The following is a 6,725-nucleotide window of genomic DNA, read 5'->3' on the forward strand; positions in this document are numbered from 1 at the left end:
TTTTGCCTCGGTGTGGCGGGATCAGATCAGGCGCAATTCCCACACTGTGTCTCTGGTGTTGTCCCCTTTAGGGCTATGGGTCAGTGAGGAACGTCATGTCTCATAGTGGGGCCGGCCATGTGATCCTCTCTGTGGACTGGCTGCTCTAATCCGGAACATCGGCCTTAAGGCCTGGTGGGCCTGGATGTGCTCCACTCTCTCCTCCTCCCCCTTCATTTGCTCTTGTGTGCTCCAATCAGATATGTCCCTCTCCTGGAGCTGCAGATTCAATGCCGTCCTTTGAAATAAATTCTTCTGCAGGGAGGGGCAGGAGTCCACATAGTAGTTGGGATCCACTGACCCTGTTTTTTCGTAGCTCATTGTTCTATATCCGATGAGGTCAGCAGGGATCATCTTGCTGGCAGGATGACAGGGGCATTTGCCTTCTTTCAACATTTACAACATGAGGGGGCGTCAAAAGGCTCATGGGAAAAATCCATGATCGTCTAATTCCGTTTTTTCTGAGAAGTGTTTGAAACCTCCTCATAAACATACATTTGAAAAGTCAACCACTACAATAAGACTTCCATTGAAAAGGCAGCAACCCTCCCCGCCCAGGAAACCCCAACCCTAATTCCTGAGTCTGCTCCCTGGAGGCAGTGACTTCCAGTGCTCTTAGCTGTTTCTTCTCCGTGTTGATAAATATTGCTGTTAGGCCCCATTGAGTCATTCCAACCTGTGGCACAACCTATGCACAACAGGAAGAAGCACTGCCTGGTCCCTCGCCGTCCTCACAGGTGTCCTGTGCTTCAGTGCATTGGTGCTGCCTCTGTGTCGATTCCTCTACTTGAGAGCCTTCCTCCTTGTGCTGCCCTCCACTTAACTGAGCATGACGTCCTTCTCCAGGGCCTGGTCCCTCCTGACAACATGCGCAAAGCACGTGAGATGATGTCTCGCCATCCTTGCCTCTAAGGAGCACTCGACTGTACTTCTGTCAAGACAGATAGGTTTGTTCTTTCTGCAGTCCACGGTACTTTCAACATTCTTCTCCAGCACCACAGTTCAAATGCATCGATGTTTATAAATATTGTACTGTTGTTTCCTGATCTTTCCATCTGTGATATTACCTTCCCCTTACCTTCCTGGTATCTCTATTCTTATTATTGGTCCTAAGAGGTTTATCTGTCCTGGATTCCTTGTGTTTCCAGCTCTTATCTGTACCAGTGTACATGCTCTGGTCTAGCCAGATTTGTAAGGTAGAATTGGGATCGTGGTAGTGGGGGAAGGGTTAGGGGGAGGGAGAAAACATTAAAGAACTAGAGGAAAGTTGTATGTTTCATCTGTGCTATATCACACCCTGACTGGTTCCTCTCCTCCCTGAAACCCTTCTGTAAGGTGATGTCCAGTTGCCTACAGATGGGTCTTGGGTTTCCATTCCACACTCCCCCTCATTCACAATGATTTGACTTTTTGCTCTTTGATGCCTGATACCTGATCCTATGGACACCTCATGATCACACAGGCTGGTGTGCTTCTTCCATGTGGGCTTTGTTGCTTCCTTGCTAGATGGCCACTTGTTTATCATCAAGCCTTTAAGACCCCAGGAGCTATATCTTTTGATAGCCAGGCACCATCAGCTTTCTTCACATTTGCTTATGCACCTGCTTTGTCTTCTGCAATCATTTCGGGAAAGTGAGCATCATGGAATGCCAGTGTAATAGAACAGTGTTTTTGCATTGAGGGAGTACAGTACTTGAGTAGAGGCCCAATGTCCATCTACTACCTTAATACTAAACCTATAAATATATGCACATAGATATATTTCTCCATTGTCATATATAAATTCATTTACCTATGTACATGCCTGTATTTAGACCTCTAAATGCCCTTTACCCCCTAGTTCTTTCCTCTATTTGCTTTTACTTTCCTCTTGTCCCACTATCATGCTCAGCCTTCATTTGGGTTTCAGTAATTCCTCTCAGTTACATTGCCCATGATCACACCCTACCAGGCCTCCTACACCCTTCTTGCCATCGATTTTGGATCACTTGTTGTTCCCTTGACCCTGGATTTGTTGACACCAACTTCCTTTTACCCACCTCCTCCTCTCCCATGTCCCCCCTGGAACAATTGGTACCGTTGTTTTCTCCTCCAGATTGTTCATCCAGTCTATCTTATCTAGATAGACTTGCAGAGATAATAACATGCACAAAAACCAAGACAGAGCTAAACAAAGCAACAAAAGAAAACAAAACAACAACAAAAAAATCAACAGCAAAAAAAGAGAAAAGCTTGTAAATAGTTCAAGGCCTGTTTGTTGGCCTTTAGGAGTGTTTTCCAGTTGAGTCTGATGGGGTGCCATGCCCTGACCCCAAAGTCTATTTTTGGTATTCCCTGGGGACTTCCTTCCTCCTTTCCCCTTGCTGTTCTGTTGGATGCCCTTAGTGTTTTGCCTCAGTGTGGTGGGGTCAGACCAAGCACAATTCCCACACTGTGTCTCCAGTGTTGTCCCCCCTAGTGCTATGGGTCAGCTAGGGACTTCATGCTCATAGTGGGGCCAGACCTATGGTCCTCTCTGCGCTTTGGCTGCTCGGAGCAGGAATATTGTCTTGGTGGGCCAGGATGTGCTCCACTCTCTCTTCCTCTCCCTTCATTTGCTCCTGTGTGCTCTGATCAGACATGTTCCTCTCCCTGAGCTGTAGCTTCAGTGCTGTCCTCTGAAGTGAATTCTTCTGTGGGGAAGGGGGGGCTGTCCACGGAATTGGGATTGGGCCCAGCCCCTCAAACCTCGCTATTGGTTCCATGCTTCATGTCAGAATGTTGCATTCACGTCTTAGAGCACTGGGTTGAAATTCAAGGTTGAATGATGCTTCCTTAAGTGGAGTCTACTGACTGCCAGTGCACAGGTAATGTCTACCTCCTCTGGCCAATCCCAAAACTGTACTGATATCTTTATTACAGTAATACATACACACTTGGGGTGGGGGTAGCTTCAGAAATTCCCAAAATTTCCTTGAAAATTCTTTTAATTCCACTTTTCTACAAACTTTTTGAAGCCCTCTCATATATAAAAAAAATATTTATTATGAATTGGCTAAAAGTTTACAGAGCAGATCGCTTTTCCATTCAATAATGCATACACATTTTGTTTCATTTCATGAATTACAGTCCGCACAGTGTCACACCACTTATCCCACGTCCTTACCGTGTTTCCTGTTTCCATTGCTCCTCCTTTCCTGACCCTTCCGGTCATTGTCCTTGGGTCAGTGCTGCCCTTTTGATCTCAGTGATACATTGGTTGTCCAACTCAATTAGTTCCAATAAGTGCTCAAACACCGAAAAGTTAGAGAACTGAACATATTTTCCCCATTAAGAAATCATGGAAACCAAATCGTTGGTTCTGAGAACCCAAAGTTACACTTATAAATTTGTTTCCAGGACTGTAAATCACTCTGGAGGATCTGAGTTATCTTACATATCACTGTTCAGATACACTATCACTGTCAAGTTGTTTCTGATTCAAGCAAATTCAGTCACCTTTCAACGCCTTCCATGGTCTGGGTTCTTTGTTTCAGGGCTAATGATTTCACATCTTTCCCTGCATTAGCTACATTAATCACTTTTATTTCTTTTTCAAAAATGTCGATAATGTCAACTTAGCCGTGTTGTATTCGGCTGCCAAATCAGACAAGCGGCGACCCAATTGAAATGTCGCAATGATTTCTTCTTTAACTCTATCGTGGTTCTCACCGACTTCCTCTTAGCTTTACTGCTGCTATTACTAACTTCCTTTGGAGCCATGGTTATGATATTTTATGCAAATAAAATGTAAAGCAGCACAATGACAAATGTTTTAACACACTAACACAAGCCCTGTGTGCTGTCTGAGCCAGAGCAGCCTTGAAGTCACTCACCCCTTTGGGTCCATTTAACAGTGCTTTGGGGGCCCTCAGTGGGCAGAGGGCAAACTGCCCAATCGGGGCACCTGTTGCCACTTCCCACCCCTGGCCCTGTGAGATGCGATGGGCGACGACTCGTCTCTGCTCCTACTGATTTTTTCCAAGTCAGATTTTTGCTTCCACTATGGAGCAAAGTTATGAACTCGGAGTAGATTTTCTTCGAACTCTGTTGTGTGGTAGTGGAAAGTTCGAGCGTAGAGCTGTTTGACAACCAGGGTACCACTGTAGCTGGTTATTCTAAGGTCTATATCTTTCACTCGTGTTAGTGGTACCTTTATATACCTATCCGTGGTTTGGCTGAAAATTGAGTCCCCGGGGTTGAGTTCATTTCTAGACCTGAAAGATGACTAAAGGCTGCAGTTTAGGGGTTTTCAACAGTCTATATACGGCCAGTAAGCCTGGTCTTTTTGAAAATGATTTTGAGTTTGATTGCACATTTTCTCCCACATTACCCAGGTTCTTCTAAGGTGACTCCTTTCAGAGCAATTGAGGGTGGTAGTTAGACACTGTTCTTCCGTCTCAGGCGTGGGGAAGCAGGGTTCACATGATCCATTCGTCCATTAGACTCATTGTTTCTATGCATCGTCATGTTCATCACTCTTCGTTCCTCTGAAAGGAGGGAGACCAATAGTGGCATCTCATCTCAGACGACTGCTCACAAGCTTTTGAGTGTGATGCAGACCATTGTCTTTAGGGGCTGTTATACTAATTGACCTTGGTATCTTGGTATCTTGTAAGACTACAGTCCTGAGCCCCTCAGTCCAGAATCCTCTTCTTTCAAGGTGTCCAGTTATGTCTGAGAAGTTTTCATATAGACATATAGACAACTATCCTCTGTTAAACCTACAGACATTTGTGAGTATACTTGAACTCTCCCTCCCACACCTTTCCAGCCTGTATGTCTGTCTACCTATGTATCTACGCACTACCACCAAGTCAGTTCTAATTCATCTCAACCCTAGGGGACAACGTAGAACTGCCTCTTTCTGTTTCCGTGTCTGTAAATCTTTATAGGAGCAGACAACCTCATCCTTCACTTTCGGAGTGGCTGGTGCATTGAACGGTTGACCTTGCAATTAGCAGCCCGAAGGATAACCAACTACATCAGTCAGGCTCCTTCATCTACTCACAGATCACTGTTGTTACAGGATTGTGTATGTAACAGTTTTTGCCTCTGCTGCCTTTAACTCTTGCAAATCTCCCAGTGTCTTCCCCCTGCTTACATACTTTTTGCTGCTCTCCTTATTGTATGGTCTTCCCTCAGTAGCTCACAAGTTTCTACCCTCTAGCAAGTAACATTCCTTCCTTTCCCCTCCCACCTCTGCTAACCAACATAGAATGTGCGTTTTATTTCGATTGTGAAAACCTTCTCTTGACAATCCTAGGTGTTTTGATCAGTTCCACCATTACCGTATCCGCCGTGTTGCTGCTAGGTACAATTCAGCCAGGGCACTTGTAACTCAGAGCACCAGCGAGGAATCTACTGAACACACGTTATAGCACCACCTGAAAATCACAACAGCAGCTTCCTTGCTTTCATGGATACGAATTGATCATGCTGTAGTCAAAGTCGCCCCCTCCCCCCCCCACACACACAGAGTTTCTTATCTTTCTACACTTAGCAGGGGCGTAGGAAGCAAAGTGCAGTTGCTCTGGCCCCCACGGGACTGCCTTTCCAGATTTCTTCAGCACAGTGGATAGCCACATTAAAATGAATGTCCACACACAGACCCCTCTAGATAGCAAGAAACGTTTCTCTGCCAGCCTGACTGCAGGCTAAGTCTGGGTCCAGATAGGTGGATGCCATCTGCCATGATCCGGGCTCTACAATCTGAAAGTATTGATGTTTCCTTTCCAAATGATCTCTCACAGTTGGAGATGAGAACTGCAGTGGTTCATAGACCCTGTTCCTTGGAGCGCCCCTTGAAACAGGGCCCAGGGCCAAGATATGACAAAATAACAATTGATAAACTATCAAGGGCTCATGAGGGAGGGGGGAGCGGGGAGGGAGGGGAAAAATGAGGACCTGATGGCGGGGGTTTAAGTGGAGAGAAAATGTTTTGAGAATGAAGTATGAATGCACTTTACATAATTTATGTGTGTATGGATTGTGATAAGAGTTGTATGAGCCCCTAATAAAATGTTTTTTTTAAAAAAAAGAAAGAAACAGAGCCCAGGGCACATGTCATACCTGTCACACTTCAGCTATGCGTCTGCATGGTGCCTCTGTGACACAGTCAACCTGTCCCACGGGGTACGCTTCGGGTCATCAGTGTGGACACATATCACCAGGTGTTTCTCTCATGGAGCACTCACCCACGCACTCGCTCACTCGTCATTCATTCATTCACGCCATAGACCCAATTCTAACACAGCCACCGTAGGTGGGATCAAAACATCAAGCTTTTGGTTAGCAGCTGAGCATGTCACCATTGCCACAAGGGTTCCTTTCAGGATCTATATTTTAAAAAAATAAAGTGTCGTCCTCATAGGATGTGGTGTCATTTAAAAGGCAGAGAGGACTGTCATAAGAGAGAATCCACCTGACCGGTTTTGCTAGTCATGGTCTCCCGTCAGTAGCACAGGGCGGCGACGTTGGCCCTGTAGAGAAGGAAGAATACTTTAGCCTACCGTGGGGCAACGCAGTAATTCAAATTTACTCAGCCAAAACAATGCAAACCCTGTCTGTCAGTTTTCCACTCTTCAAATCAACCTCCCCACAATGCAAAGAAGACTTCATTAGGGCAACAGAGCTGATTGTAGATGTCCTCCTTACTGATTTGGTCC

This window comes from Echinops telfairi, unplaced genomic scaffold, assembly GCF_000313985.2.
Source record: "Echinops telfairi isolate 266 unplaced genomic scaffold, ASM31398v2 ScPeMD7_7424;HRSCAF=8462, whole genome shotgun sequence".
Classification (NCBI taxonomy): Eukaryota; Metazoa; Chordata; class Mammalia; order Afrosoricida; family Tenrecidae; genus Echinops; species Echinops telfairi.